The sequence below is a fragment of the Xiphophorus hellerii genome, chromosome 12, assembly GCF_003331165.1.
Source record: "Xiphophorus hellerii strain 12219 chromosome 12, Xiphophorus_hellerii-4.1, whole genome shotgun sequence".
Classification (NCBI taxonomy): domain Eukaryota; kingdom Metazoa; phylum Chordata; class Actinopteri; order Cyprinodontiformes; family Poeciliidae; genus Xiphophorus; species Xiphophorus hellerii.
Genome location: NC_045683.1, coordinates 27,564,407 through 27,585,243, shown reverse-complemented (window position 1 = coordinate 27,585,243; position 20,837 = coordinate 27,564,407). Strand labels below are relative to the sequence as shown.

Genomic DNA, 20,837 nt, shown 5'->3' with positions numbered 1-20,837 from the left:
ATTCAAGGAAGAAACTTGTATGAGTTGCAATAACATTTATGCCATTAAGAGTAGCGATCACTAAAGCGCAGAGACTTACTGGTCACCACTTCACTATTCACATTTTTGCAGGTTAGAACATTTTATACTTTACTTTCTTTTCGGGGGGGTACAAAAGTCCCCATCTGTCGCTGGACGCCAATTGGTACCTCCCTTTGGATTTTATTTCCCCATTAAATTGCCGAAGGGACAGACTGACCTGGTGAGTGAACTTCAGTAGTCACCAGGAAGCCTCAACATGTTACAGCAAAGTTCCTGTGTTTTATCCCTTTAAGCCTTTAACCTTGGTCTTTTATGGAACATGATGGCCTTGGAAACGCTAATCTGGTTCGTACTCACTTCTAACCCTGTCGCAATAAACAATCGCGTAATTAAAATGATGTGGGCAAGTTTTTAATAGAAACTTCATAATCCGTTTTATTTATGCTTGTGATTGTGTTTTCCCCCAAGGCCTTTTTATTTATCGTGTTTTATTTTGCATATTTAAAATATCTTCCAGTTCCAATTTCTGTACAAAACTAAAGTTAATTAGTCTTTAAGAAGGCAAACTTGCATCATTGGATTTGTTAAACTGTCTCAAAGACAAAGTACTTACATCTCACTTAGGTGCATATATGTTATAAAATTTTTATCGCTTATGGTTATATTTGTACTAATGTTCAACGCATTAATACAAATGTGGTCATTAGTTGAGTAGTTTGTCAACTACTAAGCCACTTCCCATTGAGGATCAATAAAGTATATTCTATAATTATCATTTATCGCATTAATTTTTGGGACAAATTATCATCCAGCATAACTGTAATGTACAAACAAATAACTGCTTATATTTGGTGAATTGATCTCCTGTGGTGGAAAAGTATTACAAGTTAACATCTGCTGATCATGTTATATTACATGCTTGTGAACTCTCACCAAAAGAACCTGTTTGGGCTACACACACACACGAGGTCGGAAGTCGCTTTTGCTGCAGCTGCAGCAGAACCAGACTGTCTTTCCCATGTTTTGGATTCCTTACCTTGGCATAAAACTTGTATCAACTCTGCCTCGGGGAGCTTTTCATTCAGAACTTCTTCATTATTGACTGTCTTATAAGCTCTCTGTATTGTGCACAATATATGAATAAACCTGTCCGAGTGATTTCATCCAACAGTCCTTGGTAGTTTTTTTCCACAACACCCAACATGCATAAAAATAAAATAAAAATATTGTGCACCCAACTGCCTGCTGTTGATATTTATTCCAACAAACAGAATTGTTACCACTTGACTGCATATGAATTTAAAATGTTCTTCCAATGGTGTAAGCTGAGCTTCAGGCAATTGCAAAAAAAAAAAAAAAAAAGTCACATCTGCAAAAAGGTTCAAAGTGAGAAAAAACAACAACACAGATTTCCTTCAGCTTTAAGAGTTTCAAAGCAACTGAATATTTTCTCTGTCATGGACTGAACAATGCTGATGAGCTCAGTGTGCATAGAATCTGAAGAAGTCTGCAAGGAGGTTGGCCTGCAAAGGATCCCTCGCAAACAGTGCGTCTTTGCTGGCTTGGAAAAAAAACACACAGGGATCAAAAACACTTGTAGTGGCTAGAAGCAGCGAGCCGTGTGGGATTCATTCAGAGGGATGCAAGGACCGAATTAAAACACACACACACACACACACACACGCGCACGCCAACCAGCGTGCACTCACCAGCTGTTGGAGAGGGAGAGCTTTAAGACGCCATAGGCTGAAACCCAAAAGAGCAGATTATGAGGAAACAGGAAGAAAGAGGTTACAAAGGGAAGGGGTGGGGGGGTTGCTTTCATTACCAAACTGGAACATGTTAAAAGCCTGGCTACGGCAGTGATTCCACACAGAACACGGGCCATTGCTTTCAACACAACACGCGTAAAGGTTGCTCTCTACGAGCGTCTTGTAGCAAATGGCATCATCAGAAGAGAATGCACTGCTGTGTTTGCAAGAGAACAGCTCCGAATGTTCATATCATCTCCCAAACAGCTGAATGCAGATTGCGGACCCAGCAGGAGCAGCTACACGGCGCGGCCCTGCGAGAGGACGGTGCGGCATTCGGAAGCCGAGTCGAACTGCACTCCCCTGCTGTCAAACGATTTCAGCAATATCCTTCTGAATCAGTGTTGCTTATACGTGGGCCGCTCGGCACAGACAGAGAAAAAAAACTAAACACACACACAAAAAAAACACACATTAACATCCAGCGTTTTATTGGGACTGGAGATTATTTGAGGCAATTACAAGATGGAACTATTCTTGCCAAGAACATTTCGAGCAGACACAGCCCTAAGCTTTTCTCCGCACAAACAGTTGGCAGCGCCGTAATGTGGAGCAGTTAGCTTAATCTACAACACCCGGTAAACAAACTTTATTCATAGCAAGGCAATAAAGGAAACAAATAGGATAGAGGATTATTATTCTTTTTGATGTTCCTGATCAGATCTCAAGCTGACATTTGAATTTCTTGGATTTCTTTTTTGGCCGTCTAAGACTGCTCAACTAATCAAGGTATTTAAAGGAATTTTTGCCTTTTACATAATTCAAATAGTTTAATGGGAATACAGTGGAGTTGGTGCTTGATTAGTTGAATGTCACAGGAGCTTGAATTAATACAATCCCCAAAGTCAACTGTGGTATGGCTGTTTAATTTCTTGACTCAGCAAAGTCCAGAAAAGGTCAGAAACATTGGATTAAAGCTGAGAAAAACGTTGTTGTTGAGGAAGCGTGACAAGAGTAAGGGGGAGAAGTGTAATGCAAAGTTTTGTTACACTTTAAAGAGGGACCTGGAGAGGAAATCAAGACAGGAATGACACTCAAAAGCAGCCAATGAGATACAAAATGAAAAACAAAGAAGCAGGTGGGCTGATTTGGGGTGAGCCCTACACCCCTTTCAGATTATAATTCCACAAACATTACTGATCACCTTGTCTTTTGTCCAATGCGTTTCTCAGATCAGATTGAAACTGTTGCATCATGCGGTGCCTCTAGTCTGTGCGCAGCCACCTTTTGCATCATACCGCGTTACTCTGGTTCCACAACCCAGTTTTACTCTTTGCAGTTCACAGTGGTTACAGATTACTGACTAATCTAAACAAAAAGGGAACAGAGATAGATTTTAGTGGTTGTAGAATTAATCTTTGCCATTTTTCCTGCTAGTGCTAGACCCTCACATTTGTTTTGGTTCCATTTACCCAGAATGCCGTGTGCTAAAGCCCACTCCCTGCTTTTGGAGCGGTCTCCGGTCCACTTGCATCTACATTCGAATTGCACCAGAGTTCACTTTAATCGAACCGAGACCGGGCCAGAGTTCGCTTTTTTTGGTCTACATCAGAGTTTGATTGCACATTCACACCTCTCCAAATAAACTGCACTTTCTAGGTAAACAGATTAAAGTGGACTAACATGGGCTGGTGTGAATGCACCCTGAGTGTCTAATCATAATGCCAGGAGTACAAAATTTTCTTGGCATGTCTTACTCGGAGGGGACAGTGACCCAAACTATATACAGTCAAATGAATCAGAATATATCTGGTAAAGCTCATTTACAAGATCAAATGTACCTTTTGAAAACAACAACCTACACATGCTTTTCATTAAGCCCAAATATACTGTGTATATATATATATATATATATATATATATATATATATATATATATATATACACACATACACACACACAAGCCTGGAATACCTTGGTCTGCATGTATTTAACATGTTTCACTTTGTGAATTCAATTACTACAATACATGAACTTATCAATCATTCCTATTTTTTTAAATGACTGCCAAATCATTTCTGACCCAAAGTGAGCTGAAGGATGTTACTGGAAAGACGGATGTCTACGTTTCCATGACGCAAACTCAGATAAGCAAAAGACAATAGTCAGAAGGGCTGACTGGGGTGAAAATTTTGGAAATTGTACATCATCTGAGTGATATTTTGTTTCACAATTCATCAAGTCAATATTGATTCCTACTTTACTTATGATTTGATATCCTTCACAACTTTTTGTTAATCTTCTATGTCTATAACAAGCAATCAGGTAAAAATGTCTGACATGCTTAAGGAATGACAATATCAAGAAAGACATGCTTAAACTTATCTTTAGATGTTATTCTGGTAACTCAGACATCTTACCAGCCAATCTGCAAGCTGTCTCAGTGCTTCCTGCTTTCAGTGACAAGACTACAAAGACTCCATGTGCTTCTTATAGATTGTTTAAAAAAAAAAAATCTGATATGAAAAACCAGCAAGCAAGACTCACAATTAGATAAGCATCGCTACCAGAAATTTCAATTAAAGCAGCCAAACACTGCAAACATACTGCTAGCGTGAAGCTAGTGCAGTTTTGTCAACCAATAAGCCAAGTCTGACAATCCCTCAAGAGAGCCCTCCACTGCAAAATGCTTTGGGACAAACCGGGTCCCGGAGGACGTCGATTTCGTCCTTCGAAAAAGGAGCACAGAGGAATCACTTCCTGGGATGAGAGTCTGTTCCCCCCCAACTCCCTCTGGGAGTCCTTCCTTCCCGTCCCCACACAGACCTGTCTCTCAATCTCCTTCCTCTATCAACTCAGCGACGTAAAAATCTACCAACTGCGGCTCAGAAAGGCAGAAGCAGCAAAAGGCTACACAAGTATAAACAGATAAAACCACAGAGCAAATAAAAACTTACAGATATTGTAGGACCATGCAACAGTACAACTACAATTCGGAGGCAGGGGCGAGAAATGGCAACAGAACCAGATGAGCTAATCAGAGGCAAATGGGGCAGAATGCTGAGGCAGAATGCAGGCAGAGGATAATCAGCTAATGGGGAACAGCTGTGAAGAACAGCAAACTGAGGAAAGGTGTATGAAGACTTAAGAAACTTCAAAAAATAAAGGGAAAAGGTCGTTAACCCAAGAGAAATAGACATAAATGTACAAGGAAGAAAACAAGAATAAACTAAGAAACTAAATAAAAAGAAATTAACCTTTATGGCAAAACGTTTCAAACAATAAGTGAAAGGAACTGGAGAGAACATGGAAATGTTCAAATAAATAAATAAATAAATAGTGTTATTGATAAATAATTAAGAAATACTCAAAATAAATATATTGGCCCATGAAATAAAAAACAAAATAAATAATGTGTTTTTGCTTGCTTATTTATCCTAAACTGATAAATGATCAAAATACAAACATGCTGTCAGGAAGCACTATGTTTTTCTCTAATCTTTCTTCCTTCTTCTTTTTTTACTTCTAGTGTGTAAATGAACATTCTGTGTCGACATCCTGATGAAATGTTTGTTACCTTGTGGGTGTGCCCTTTGTGGCAGCCATCTTGAGTCCCTTCTAAAGAGGATGCCCACCTCCAACCCAGTTGTTTTATAGAAAGTACGGTGGTAAAAGCTGGAGTTTGATTGGTTGAAACAAAACGTAATTAAAAGAATAAAACGACTTGAAAATTGTTCATTTGCGTACGTGAGAGGTTGGCCTGATATTTTATTTTTGATCAATAATTCTTAGAGTTTACATTCTGTATGTGAAAAAACTAACTTGGTTCCCTCTTTTTTCCCTACTCTGGAAGGCTAAGGTGATTGGCCAATTTAAATTGAGAAGGCGGGGTTTGATTGGTGGATGATTTTTTTTTTTCTTTTTTGCAACTTTTTTTGTTGTTGTTATGCAAATCACTGGGTTTTGAATGCAACTATTTAAAAATGTCCTGGTAATGGGAGGTAAAGATGTGCCACCCAATCCTCTCACTAAAGCTGCTTTTATCAGCACAATGCTTGTAAAACAACAGACTGTAGGTTGGCAACTCAAACAGATAGGCTGGCTAACTTATTTCAGTTTCCAATGGCATACTACTTAAGTACACTGTGACAAAAATGTCTAATATTTTCAGCAACATTTATATTTACTTTAAAAAAGTAAGTATCGAGTCCGATGCAGTTGTTCGGTGGGGGGGTGGGATGCGCGCCCGCAGTCCTCCGATGTTGTTTTGTTACTCATTCTGCTGCAAGTTGGCTCAATTTTGACGCGCAAGACGTAACCGGTAAAATCCGGTTTAGGATTTTCAAAATAAAAGATCCGGAAGTAGTTCATTATTTCCACAGGGCCGCGGACCGGTACCGGTCCGCGGCCCTGTTTTTGGGGACCACTGCATTAATCCACTGACCTGATTTCATGTAATAGCTGGATGTGATTTTGAACTGTGCTACAATGAACACACCTCATGTTTTTGTCTTTTTGATACATGGTATTTATACTAAAAAAAGGGTCTCTTTCAAGTTCTTAACAAGAATGTTCCCTAAAGTCAGAATCCCAGTTGGAAAAGTTAGCGATCACAGAGCAGGCCTGAGTTTTTGTGCCTGTAGTAAACAAATAAAACATAGTAAAAGTTGCAAATTTAAACTATTTATTGGCACAACAGACAGTTATCGTAGTGCCGTAAGTAATTTTTAGAAGCGTGAAAAAAAATTTTTTCACTGACTTGTACTGCTAATAACGGTTAGCTCACCCACAATTAGCAAATTGCACTGCAAAACGTTGCCCTGTGTCCATTCTTTATCAAAATAACAATAAATAAATGTCACAGACATACAGTATGTTATTACGATTTCCACACAAGTTGAAACACTTTTCTCCCAGTGAAAAAGTTTTCAGACTTATACACAAGAAACAGGCGCAAGATGAAATCAACCCTCACTCCAGTATTGCTAAGCCTTTTCCCTATCTGTTCATCTCTCTTTACTTCCTCGCGTAGAACTGAAGCTGTGAAATCACTCATCATTTACCCAGCGGGAACCACATGCACGGGACTAGCACTAATATCGGGCTTGCAATTTTACACATGCACTGACCCGGACACCTGCATTACATGTATCAATTCGCACCACTTCGTCCTGTTAAGGCGCTTGCAGGTTTCCATGGTGACCTCTGGTTGGGAATGCAGTGAAGTCCCGAGCAGAAGTAACTCAGGCAGTACCTTGGCACAAACGGAGCGCCAACTTGCAGCAGCAGCAGCAGTAGCTCAGACGGGGCCTGCTGGAAGTGAGGTTTTGAAGTGGGGCAACTACCAGAATAAGAGGATTACAGTGTTTAAGGCACATAAAATGAAGGGGAGTTTGCACAGATACCATAGCAACAACCAAGGACATGCATTTGAATTTACTCAGCAACACACTTGTCAAAGAAGGGATGGAGAAAAAGAAGGCTAAGGTTGTCTTTGTTTTTTTGTTCATCGGCAGTCAAGTTTAACAGGATTATGTGGATTCTAATGCCGACTGAGCTTCAATTATGCTACAAACGAGGCGCAGGGAGTCCTTGGAGTAATTACCTACATCCGTGTTTGCAAAAATCTACTGCAGTAGATGTCAGTCAGTGGCTAAAAAAAAACAAACAAAAAAACAACAACAAAAGAAAACTCTTCATAACCACTGCAGCGCTGCCCTCTATGCCGCAAAGCCGTGCAGCAGCAGGAATTGATTTAATCACAATCACGAAAAATTGGACAGCACATGAAGCACAGAGCTCAGTATACGAGACGTCGACGCAAAAAAACAGAGGTCGCTCAAGGACTGGAGATGGGCTCCGATTCTATATTACCCTCTCAAAGACTCAAACCGGCTGAGTTCCAGTCACCAGAATCTCTCAGAGTGAGATGGGTTACGCTTCATTATCGTGGTCTGGGAACTTCTTGCCAAGAACATTTTGCAGTAGGAGGCAGGAAAAGCAAGCGGCGTCCACCGTCGCCCTGTCCCAGCTGGGCAGAGCTCCTGGCTTTCAGAGTCCACAGAGGACCTCTGCAGCGCAAGCCCTGCACATCAAAAACCGTCCCACGCATAAAGCCTGGCATTGATGAATGAGCTGGCACCTCCTTCAGGACATTCATGTCGCGACAGTGTCCCTTTATTCCCACTGCCAGCTCTTAAGTACGGGAGAAAAACATCTTCCTGTCTTCGTTTGACAGGCCTCTTCATGAGGCCGTCTCACATGACCCCCTGCATAAATTAGGTGCCGCGACGCTGCTTGACCACAATGCGGAAGGAAGCGTTAATCACGCGCGTTAGATTTGATATATGATCATATTTGATGTGGGGGGTTTTTCAATATTTTTTGCCAGGATCTTGGTCTGTTTGAGTTGTTTTGGGGTTTTTTTTTTTTCTGTGTTACTTACTTTCTTATTTTTATTAGATCAGTGGGTTTTTTCTTCTTTTTTTTTAACTTTAGTTCAGCTCAGTGGTTCTAGTTTATTCTTTCTTACTCTAGTTTAATTATGCTTCTAAAGCCTAGTTATTCCTTAATGTTAGATTCATTTCACTGTAGTTCCCCTGGTGTGACTCCATGACACCTTCAGTTTGGCTCGTGTGGATTTGATTAAGAACTTTTGTCATTTCTGTGCAGTAAAACTACTGACCTATAAATCGATAAACAAGTGTATATAAAAATATCACCCATGTTTCTGTCCCATATTTGTATGACATTTAGAGGACCAGTACTTGTGTTTTAACATTTAGAGCGCTGGTTTACGCAGTTAATGCTATGGGGTGAAATTTAGCAGATGATACTCTGACATCTTGATCTCCTGAATGCAGCACGAAGCTGCATCACAAGAAGCTGACAGATACAGCTGCGCTTGTATCCATGTTTAATGTTGCGGAGCACAGTTTTTGACAAGTAGTTCGAATTGGTGTTGTTATGCAAATCACTCTCTTTTCCTTTTGTTTGGATGTTTTTTTGTTTGTTTCATTTTTGCAAGACTTAGGAATTATGGTATAAGAAAATGGATCAGAACATGAACAAAATGGCTGCTGTTACAATCAAAATTTGAATAGAAATTTTTAGCCGTTCTGATTTGCTGCTGTTTGGCCGCCCAAGTTTAAGTTGAATGATGCTCGTGTTTTTCTTACGCTTGTAAAACTTTCTGTTCACGCGGCTCTTTCTGTCCCCTGGGAAACTAACAATTCAAAGATGTGCAAAGATTTTCATAAAATAATTTTCGGTGAATGCAGCCTATATCTTATTTGATGTGGCAGGGAGATATGGGACCTGAATAGTGGATACATAGGGGGCGCGCTGGCCCAAAAATGGTTGACGACCACAGCTCTACACACCGGCTGCAATCGTATGCGGCAGTTTCATATGTTGACCAGGTTTGTTTGCAAAAAGATCAAAAAGGTCTGACACCAAATAAAGGAGTGGATTATGATTGGAATCTTGAGGAGACACATCGGGCTTGGTGAGAACGGAGCTGTCCATTTGCATCAACATCATCCAAAAATAATGAGTAAAAACGGGCATAAACTAAGTCTGTGCTGACAGACAGGTTTTGGTTCATATGAAGCACTTTATGCAAAGTTAAACTAACGGCTGTATGCCTGTCGTAACCAAATTCAAATTAAAACAAGTATTTCTTTGAATGCTATCCTCATAGGTCATTAAACTAAGAAAACAGTCAAAACATTGAGAAAGACTGATCTCATTAATCCCTTAAAGTCGAATTTATTAGGCTATTTGCTATGATTTTCTCACCTAAAGCCTCTGAAATGACTGATGCACTCTGCCGCCTTTCTCGCCCAAATTGCGCCTCCTGTGAACGTCCGGGAAAGATGAACAGCGCAGCAGGAGAGCAAACATCAATGAAGCGAAGAGAAAGACCTTCAGTTTCTCTAATTAGGTTCGACATCCTGAATCCGAACACATTCATACCTAGAGGGACTTTTTTTTATTTATTTTACTTTTTACATTTCATTCCAGTCACTAAATGTTTGGCCGGCCTGCGTCTCGGCGTCATTATAGAATACGTGATTTAATTGTAAATATTTCCTGCTCTTCGAGACACAACACAGTATTTTTATCCCGTTAACAGATTTTGTGTCTTCTTTTCATCTTTGCTCATTTAGAAAGCTGAAATAAACAGGCTGCTGAGATTTCCATTTTTGCCCTACCTGTGGCTTCAGATGAGTCATCCCTGTCAGCATCACATATCATCCGCGCGATTTCATTATCTTGAAAAGCGCCAATGCAGATGAATGGTTTCACTAATGATGCCATTTTTGTTTTGCATTTTTATTTAATTCAGCAGGAGACCTTATTGTTTCCTGATGCGACGAGGTCTATTTTGGGAGCACTTCAGTCTCCTCAACTGTTTCGTCGAGCATCAGGGAAGTCAACACAAGACGGTGACATCCAATAATTGTGACATTATTTTAAACTTCTACAAACGGAAAAACAATCAACTATACATTTCTGCTTGTTGAAAGCAATAGTTTGTCCATTCTTTACTTTTGTTGGAATCTTGGGACAACTTTAGCGTAACAGCGTTCCGGTCGTAAGTCCGAAAACACATTGAATTTTCTGATTGTTGTGCTCGGTGAGCGAGCTACATAAGGCAATTGCAAACTGATCATAGGTTGTCTGGTGTGGTTCTGAATCCCCAGAACCGGAACCAAACGCGGAGAAGTAGCATTCAGCTTCTATGTGCCACAAATCTGGAACAAACCTCCAGAAATCAGCAAAACAGCCGAAACACTGAGTTCTTTCAAATCAAGAACAAAACCCCACCAGTTTAGAGTCGCCTTTGAACCATAATTAATGGAACATTGGCCATTATATTTGACCTGTAAGGATGATTTTAATGGTGGCAGTCGACAAAGTGTAATGTTTGTTACTGGTTTCACAAACTGATGACTGTATAATGTTTGTATGACTTTTTTTCCCTCCCTGGTTTGTGCAATTTGAGCTTCTTTGTTGCTGAAATGTGCTAAACCTGACTGACTGATTGATTGATTGATGGATTGATTGATACAACAAGTAAATAATGATGTTGTTTAAATACAATTCAAGTCTCACATAACAAGTCTAAGTCCAAACTTTACAGGTCAGGCATAATGTCTAAAGTCTTGGTTTTCTGACTTAAATCAGACTCGAACCTGAGTCTGAAGCTTGAGCCACTATCATGTAGGTTCAGTTCATTTTCTAGTTTTATTATGTTGCTATTAACATGTACTGTACACTGTAAAAAAACAACAACAACACCTCTAATTTACGGTAAAACACCGGCAGCTGTGGTAACCACTCAGAAGCAGAGATCTTAGTATCTCTAAACAGAAGCTGCCTGCGCCACAGATGATAGAAGAGATTTCGAAACGAAAGGCAGACTTAATATCAAAACCTAGAGAACGAAGGAGGTCTTTAAAATCGAGTCGAATAAGTGAAGAGGAAAAACAAATGCGGATTCCTTTGGAAATGAGAGAAACACAAACAGCAAAGACATCATATTACACTTCTTTCTTGATGGGGTTAGAAGTCATGGACCTCTGGAGATTGACTAGAGAATCTCACTGCCACAGAGAAATATAAAAATACTTTCCTCTCCCAGTGAATTTTCTCCGTTTTTCTCTTCCAAACAATTACCGATTACACCAGACAAATTGTACGTACCAGCCAGACGCTTTATGCCTACGCCCCCCCCTCCCCCTTTCCCTGACAGCGGAAAACCATTTGATGATGTGCCAACTTCATTTCACACTTTGAAGCTTCAGAAATCCAATAGAAACAAAGCCACAAATTATCAGCAAGAAAGGTAGCAGCCACTTCTAGGATCCGAGGACTTCTTCAACTTTTGAATTAAAAGGAATCCAAAAATTAGGAAACCGAAAGATACAAAAGAGAGTTGTTGCTGGGGATCAGAGGAAACGGTTTGTGGAAGATGAGAGGCTTGGTGCAGTGTCTATTAAAGACTTGCTCTAGGATTGTTGCATCAGTTACGTGGCTAACCAGAGGAGGTCACAGAATAACGGTAAAGAAGAGCAGTGATGGAAAGGAGCATGTCTTAGGCTCTGATTAAAGATAACCAGCACAAGACAACACCATTACTTTTTCTCTACAATCCATGTTTTTTTCTGTTTGTTTTTTTCAGGCACAATAGGTCATCTACTCATGAAATTACACAATCTGCACAAGTAGCACAAAATTAATGAGCCTTTCGTTTGACCTTTTGAGGCAAAATACCTCAGAGTAAAATGCTGGATCAGGATGACTAACATTGTTTCTGTAGGGAATCTTTAGGTACTTCACAATTTAACCTGATGGCCACTCAGAAGGCTATGAAGTGATGATAAATAGATTTTTTATGGCACATGATGATAAATGGCAATTGCCTGACATTCGATGATTTGCAAAGAGGAGGATCAATCAATTAATCAGTCAGTCAATCAATCAATTTACAATGGACCCCAGCCCATTTGCAGATTCACCTAAATGCAAAGTTTTCTGTAGAAAAATGAAGAATCTGACTATCCATTGATTGGGGGGGGGGGGGGGGGGGGGGGGGGGGGGTGGTAATGTAAAGTTTCTATTGTCGTTGTACATTTTCGTACAGTGTACACAAGCACAATGAAATTGGGTCACAGTTCCACAATCAATCAATAAATAACATATACTATCTAAGATATTCAAATGAAACCTGCAATGCAAATGCAGACTCAGTGCTGAGACCGCATAGTCAGCGAATCGGGCAATTCAAGAAATCAAACTGCATTATGTAATTTTGTCAGTAACTGAAAATTGCATGCAAGAATTACATCCCACTGGACGTGGGACGTAATTCAATCGTCTTCTTCAAAATATTTGGCTGTGTGAGCAGGAGTGTTGCTTTTCTTTTTTCTTTTTTTTTAATTGTCTTTCTTCTCTTCATGTGGTGCTTCAGTGTGCACCCTGAGCTGATCTGTGCTCCGCTGTTTACAGTGCTCTGGGCAGCTCCAGCGATTACAATTAAGCGGCTCTTATCCCTGGACATAATCAAGGCACACCAGAACGTAGCGGGTGGGGCTAATCCGTCAGTGACACAGAGACCCAAAGCTGGGGAGTGGAGCAGGGAGGTAAACTACAGCATCTATGGAGAGCTAACAGTAGACGGACAACTATTTTCTGTTTAACGAAATCTCATTTGGAAGCGAACTGAAGAAAAAAAATATCCAATTATGACTCAGTCAAAGCGAATATTCAGAGTCAGCATGTGTTTGCGAATCTTACTGGGTTTTTTTTTTTTTTTTTTTTTTTTTTTTTTTTAAGATTTAATGGAGATTTAAAGCTTTTTTTCAATCCACCAAGGAAGGGGGTGAGGAGGCAGGCGAGGTTGGGGAATAGTCAGGAGAGGAATTCAATCAGCGCTATCTGTTAATGCAGAGCCCTGACACGGGGGACGGCGTAAGAAAAGGGGAGTGGATTATCAGCGAGTCAGCATGTTACAAAGCTCGGGCCGCTTGATGCTCTAATAACAACGCAGACGGAGGTCCCAACAACTGGGCAGGGGAAATGATGCTGAGAAAATCTGATTTAAAACCAATTTTGAAACAAACGTCACTGCGTTTGTGCGTGTGTGTGACAGAAAGGGGGCTGTCCGCTCTGACCCTGCAATTTAAGGACACAACCACTCACTGAGCCAAAAACAAATAAATAAAAATAGAAAGAATTAATCCCGCTGAGAATATGACTCACAATAGCAGCATCTGAGCAAAGCCTAACAGTAATGCAACTGGTCCATGTTGGAATTAAGGAGAAATTCTCATGCAGTTCTGAGGTTAACATCGGTTTAATTTCACTTTCAATCTCATAGAATATTCAATATTCAACATACAGAACAATCACTGAACTCCAAATCAGAACCGCACAGCATTCTGGGAGATCTAGAATGCTGTGCAGCTCAACCTCTCACAGCTAGCTAAGCAAGGTGGGTGGCAACAGCTAACTCACACGCTCTTTGGTCAGTTTTGTTTACTGAGACTTCATAATTTGCTTTACTTGGTGTTTCTGTCGTTTTGTTTATTTATGTGGAAATTAAAAATGTCTTCCAGTTCCTTTGTCAAATTTCAATTGATAAATTATTGATCTTGAGAATGTGTTCTTGCACTATTATGCCATTAGCGTTATGTCACCCGACAATGCTCTCAAAATAACAATATTATTGTTCATCAGAGTAATTTCTGGGACAATTTATAATCCGCCCAAATTTCTTATCATGAGAGGGCTAACTGGAACATACTATAATAGTTAAAATATTTAACTTTTTCCTTAAATCATTGCTCCTGCCAAAGATTCCTACAACTGGGATCAGCACCAAACTTACTTTACTTCCTGTTAGGCCTGTCACGATAGCAAATTTTGCTGAGCGATTAATTGTCTCAAAAATTATTGCGATAAACGATAATATTGTTTGAAGATCTTTTTACACTGATTTAATGGAAATGACATAATAATCCATGCGATTTCCTGCCAAAGATAGATACACTTTATTTTCAAAAGAACACTAAACACTGGAACTGATAAACAAAATAAACAAAACAACCAAAAACAAAAATAAAATGGATTCTCAGTCTCCATTAACAAAAAACTCACTTGGAAAAAAAACCTAAACAACATAAAGCCAAAGTGGAAATAAATACTGCATTCAACCAAAAGAGGGCAGATTATGAAGTCTGTATATTATGTTGCCCTTCAGTAATAATTAGATTTAAATAGAGAAGATGGGCACATCGACTACCTGATGCAATAGTTCACACTACATGATTTTTTGCTCCTATTTTTCCCCTTACAACAATCTTAGAAAGTTGGTCTTTCTAAGATTGTGTGGTGTGTTACGGTAGATCATCGTTGCCGCTCCGATCTAAATCAGGGTTTTCCCCGACTGGGATCTTAACGCAGCCTGTTGAATGTGACAGGTAGCCAATCAGAAAGCGCGGATTCCCTCCGTGTTTTCTGATGGGAAATTACGTCGGGGAATCCCAAACAGCTGACACGGCGCAACCCGAAGTCCAGCGGACATTGGAGATGATACGTGGAAACAACATTAATGTTTATTCAACATGCAAAGAATATAGAAATGACAAGGGGAGGAGTTGGAGCGAAATTGCTACCGCAGTTGATAAACCCGGTAACTTTTCAGCTGTTCTTCGTTAACGTGACGTAAATAGGTTATAATGATTTTCATTCAGTCAGGACTTTACGCTGACACTAGCCACATGCATTGCAGGTAGATTGTAGTAAAGCATTGATTAATGCCTGGTTTTAAAATTAGTTCACTGAACTTCTAGCCATTATTTTGTGCCCATTGTTGGACACCACAGGGCAGGAAGGAACCCGATCGAACCGTTATACCTAGGATTTCTGTCAGCTAATGTGTGGTCTGTCAGGTTTTGAAAATGAGCCGACAATCGGCTGGCAGCTGTAAGATCGTGTTGTGTGCGCTGGGCTTTACACTAAGGAAATGAGGAAGGGAGGAGTCGGTGGAGAGAACCGGAGTTGAGCCTTTTTTCATTCAGTCTCATTAGCTGAAAGAGAAAAAGGTCGGAAGAGACGATGGTGCCGATAATTAAAATGACGTCGATAGCTTTAATTTATCGTACGATTAATCGATTTATCGTTTATCGCGACAGGCCTACTTCCTGTGCTTGTGACTAAAGTCATAATTCTGAACCAAAACACGCAGAAAAAGATTCACCCAAATAAAGGTTACGCGTTTTAGTTCACATTTTGTTTACTGGTTCAAATATACTTTCGGGGAAAAAAAACAAGGTTCTCTAAATCTCCACAATTGTTGGATTTTCGCTAATTATTTTTTGCTTAATCACAGAGAACAACAGGAAATCCGTTCTTTAGGTCCTACAAGTGCATTTTAACCCAGCAGGTGCCTTTTTGTGGAGACACCGTTAAAACGAAAGCACACCAATCCAATCCAGTTCCTAATTAAACCAATAAAACAATTAGTTGGGTAAATGAACAGGTATAAAAACTTGACTTGAACAAAAAAAGAAGAGGGGGAAAAGAATTTAATGGACACCTGAACACAGTTTTTCTGTCACATTGCCTTGACTATCTAGACAAAGACGTGAGTTATGGGCTTTCCAGAACCGGTGATGCCGTGCAGGTGCCAAGTCAACAGAGCAGAGTCAGGATGGGAGGGCTTAGGGGCTGGGGAGAGGGGAGAGCGTGGAGTTTGGAGGTGAATGTTAATCACTTCAGGAGCAGAAGGCAGAGCGCTGCAGGTGCTTCCTCTACAAAGAACCATTGACTGGACTGGCTTTACCCCAAACCGCTTGCTATTCCAAGCCGCTTCTGTCAGCTCCCAGCCACCGGAACGCACTTCTCATGCACAATCCATCACAGCCAAGGAAGCTCTGAATCACAGACACTTCAGCTTTCACACGCGCATATCGGCCATAAACGTAACCTGTCAGACAATATATTTGCATTTTGTACTGTTATTTTTGTTTGTTTGTTTGTTTAAAGGGCCAGTATTATGTAAATTTGACCTGTTTTTTAACCTTTATATTATGTTATATTTCATGTTATAACGTTATTCTTTCAATAAAACCATCCATGGACTGTTGCCTTGATTGTTTCATGGCCGCAGTCCAGGGATGTTTGAGAAATCCTTTAATCTCCCTTTCCCATTCAGCTGGGTGAGCCTAGCTCCGCCTTCGAGGACGAAGCTCCACCTCTGAACTGTAGTTTCCAAGCGTCCACCTTGCAGAGCAGCTCTCCCCCACTCAGCTCCTTCAGACTAGCCAGGACCAATTAGCAAACACCTGGTGGAACTGCACATCAGCTGAGCTCATTACAGGAGCTTTTCACTACTTCACAGTGAAAAGCCGATATAAACACTGTTAAATGGTTAATAGAGGAGCCATGTTTTGATGACCTCCTGAAGGCGGAGTTTCAGAAAGAGCTGAAGTTTCTTAAAGAGACAGAGGCCCAATCTCAAGGCTTTAGATTGCAACGTCATATTTTTTTACAGTCATGCTTGATATATACATAATTTTTTATAACAACTGAAGTTAGCACAGTTACGCGAAAGTGCACTATAAATACATAATACTGTCCCTTTAATAAATGGTCTGTGTGAATCAGAGGACAAATTTAAAAGTACCTTGCTTCAGTCTCAATACACAGATGCTCAACTCATAAATGCTGCAGTCATTAAGAAGCATAAAGACAACAGAATAAATACATCGCACTGCAGTTGCTCCTAAAATATGATTCACATTTGGATATGAAATGCTACACTAACCATGCAACTACACTGAGACGGGTGCAGGGCTAATACAATTAAGAGAAAAAATGTTCTGTCTGCAGAGCATACTGTCTCTGTAGACAGTATGCGTGGCATACTGTCTGAAACATATCTACATTGAGATACACAGGGTGGCATTAGGTAATTTCTTTTCTATTGATTACATTTATGAGATACACTGTAGGTCTTCCACCGCTCTAACGCACACACCAAAGTGTTATGTATTGCATTTCTCCTGAGGACTCCATGTGTGTATAGTAGAAATACCCCAATGTTTTGGTGACATTTACAATACAAGTCTCTCAGTTAGCTTAGTCCGAGTTCGAACTAGTTCTCCCTTTTATTGGTAAATCAAATTTTGAAAATTCTGGATTTTCTTATTTTCTCTTTTGGTTTTTTTAAACAACTAACACCATGTAGGTTAGTGTAATTGTTTTGAGTTTAATACAAAATGAGATAAATATTATGTGTTGTTGCTCTGATGCATACCTAGGGATGATGCGATTCCTTATTTTTCTGTTGGATTAAAACCTACTACTTCTATCAAAGAACTTGCGGCGCATCCACATTTAGCATTTCATAATAGGAAAGGAAAAAAGGAAGGAAAGAGAAGTTGGATGTAACAAACAAAATGAATAGGTCCTCATCCCAGCTAGCTAACCTGCACTGAACACTGACTGGAAAAAGGAAGATATTCATCACATTGTGCATATGCGAAAGAGCCAGCGAGTATTATGTATATATTTTAACGTTAGTATTCATGTCTAGTCCTCCGCTTTAGCAGAGCTTTGCTCACTTTTCGTCAGTTATCGATTCTGGTCGTGTTCAGAAAGTGATCTGAAAATATTTTATGCTGAGAACAATTTGCTCTCTGACTGCAAATGAGCACAAAATGCATCCTGTTAAAATTTCAATGTTGCCAACATGTAATTTAATTTCAAGAGGCAGACTGACAAATAAGAGATCAATGCTTTCTAAGGCATGAGCCTATAGAGGCTGGGTAATAACCTCTGGACTATAACAACAACTAGAGGGATTGAAATGAATAAATGAAAAAAAATCTTGGGTTGCCTCTGTTCTAATTTCCTCTAATTTCTCATTTTCGTACTGCTTTCGCAACCGGTTGTTGGTGTTCCTTAGCTATCTCCACAAAACTTTACAGTTCAAGTCCACGCTAACATGCAAAAAGCACAAAATTAAATGTATTTACCTTCAATGCAGACCATTGATTTAAAACTATAAAAAAAAAAGCTTTTTTGCAAATTGCAAATATTTCGAATGCATTATTTTAATAATATTTAAGTACGATGAAACAAATCTTCAGAAGTAGCTAAAAAAAACACACAGATTGTTGACACTGTACAGCCAGTAGACAAGCGTCACAAGCTGCCTTGAATTGTGCACTCAGAGCTTCGCAATGTATCACATAATATTGTGATGTCAGTTAACATAACACAATATTAATATCCCAAAGCACTGCTCGCAATGTAATACAGACAACAATGACCCAGGCATCAGGAATTTATGTTTTACATGCTAACAATATAACGAACCTATTTAATCTTGCTGCTGTGTGTATCCACATCTGATGCCCAAGATCCCAGAGTGGTGAAAGCATAACGAAAGATGACGAAAAAGGGGAAATTATGAATGAATACAACAGATGTGGGCTTTGTAATAATAATAATAATAATAATAATAATAATAAAACTGTCAATTGATAATTTTCTAATATTTTTTATCAGGATGTATTATTTCAGGAATATTGAAAATGACTGTAGGCAAATGTGTCTTTTAATTTACTGAGTAGCCAATATATAAGAGGCGTAAAAGAAACTAATATCAACAACACAAACGCGCATATCTCAAATCTCGAGTTTCAAAGTGGATGTCCACGCTAGCAGTAAGTGCCTCCTCCAGCCTCCTGAGGCTATTAGAGGCTATCGGGTGTGAAAAAGCTGACCAGCGCCAATTAAACTTTAATGAGAACTTTGTCTGAGGTCTTTGCTGATGGTTGTTCTGAAACGTCTCCCCCCCACCGCCCCTCCAATCCAGCGTTTTACTACGCACTAAAACAAGAAACCCATCCGTCAAACTGCTTTATGGCCGCCCCTTCTCCAAATAAGGTGATTACAGGAGGGGGGGAAACCGGAAGACTCTCCATGGTAACTCCGTCACTAACAGGAGGAGCAAAACAATGGACTACTAGAAAGATGATTGACAGCTCGTTGCGGCTAGCGCTCGGTCCAGTTCACTGCATCCATTGGCAAGACGCGTTCAGGACCACAGCCACGAGCACGACAATAATAATAATAGTGATAGTAATAATAATAAATAGCTATATCCGTCAGCCTATTTTGCGCAGCTAACCCCTCATTAACAGTAACATTCCCCTCAAGTCTCATTTGAACTAGATAACTGTAAACAAAGCAGATCCTTGCCGTCGTTACGCTCCACGAACTAATTCCTCCGTAAGGACGCGTGCATCTTTCTCAGTGCTATTTGACTGCGTTACTACACGGCTGATATTTAATTTTATTTTAATTTTTTTTTTTTTTTTTTTTTGTCACACCCACCTCCTACTGAGCAGCAACGGCACGAGCCAAAAAAAAAACAAAAAAAAAAAACAAAACTTGGCATTACAGCCACAGCACAGAAAAAGGGGGGGCGGCGGTATTGCAACTGTACCTCAGTTTCTTCTCCTGGTCATCGTTGTCCTCGAAGCCGAAGTGACTCTGCCCCCTGTGAGGGAGCGGATCAGAACCGGAGCCTCAGATGAACGCCGTTATTTTGCATGCAACTTAGCTGCTGCAGAGACTACTCTCTTTTTTTTTTTTTTTTTTTTTTCTTACAAGCTCCAGAATCTCCGGTCGGACCTGCCAGCTTTGTGTGTCTCTTCGGTCGAGTGGCACATAGGGAGAGAAAAAAAAAAAAACTAAAGTAATCCAACTGCTTGCAAAGTTGCATTCAAAGCGGTCATTATTAATAGCGAATTAGCTACTGCGACGTTGACGTTGAGTGAAAAGCAGGAGCGCAGGCTTTATCCCTGTCATCAACAAAAAGTGCTGGATGCTGCCGGTCACGGCGAGTCTTGTCTCCGCCCCGCCGCCACTTGTGCAGCGGTGGAAATCTGCTATTTACTCTAATGACTTCAGTAAATCTATTGCGCCGATGTAAATACTTCATGTACGAAAACTGTATCAAAAATATATATTTTTTTAAACGACTATTCTAAATTCCACAAAACAATTGTTAATGAGTATCATTACCCCTTGTTTGTTTTTAGCTTATTTACCTATATAGTCCCGCTGAATAAGCTACAACATTGAAAAGTTTATTTATTTCAGTAGTAAATTCACAAGTGAAACACAATATACAGGTCCCTTACACACGGACTGATGTTTGCAAGCTTTTATTTCCACTAATTATGGTGATTGTCCGCTTGTAGTTAATGAAAACACGACATAAGCTTAGAATATTACATCAGACCAATAAAAGACAAAAAAAATTTTTAAGTGAGTTGAATGAAAAGTATATTTAATACCTGCTTAAAGGTTATTTTCAAAATGTACTTTTAATTTGACAATGTCTTGTTGAAACACTTATTCTAAGTTACTGGATGTGATAGTATAATAATAATAATAATAATAATAATAATAATAATAATAATAATAATAATAATAATAATAATAATACAGGTTTTTTTCTTACCTCTCCATATTATA

General features: G+C 39.6%; 1 protein-coding gene across 7 annotated transcripts in view; it reads right to left on the bottom strand.

Moving 5' to 3' along the window:
- Positions 1-20,179, bottom strand: part of arvcfb (ARVCF delta catenin family member b) — a 270,673-nt gene extending 250,494 nt beyond the window's left edge. For 3 of the 7 annotated variants that reach the window (XM_032578552.1, XM_032578548.1, XM_032578551.1), the window contains exon 1: positions 19,801-20,179. The gene's annotated coding sequence lies outside the window, so the exon portion shown is untranslated. The remainder of the gene's footprint in view (positions 1-19,800) is intronic. The other 4 variants (XM_032578546.1, XM_032578549.1, XM_032578550.1 and 1 more) reach the window with 2 other exon arrangements.
- Positions 20,180-20,837: the final 658 nt, after the last annotated feature.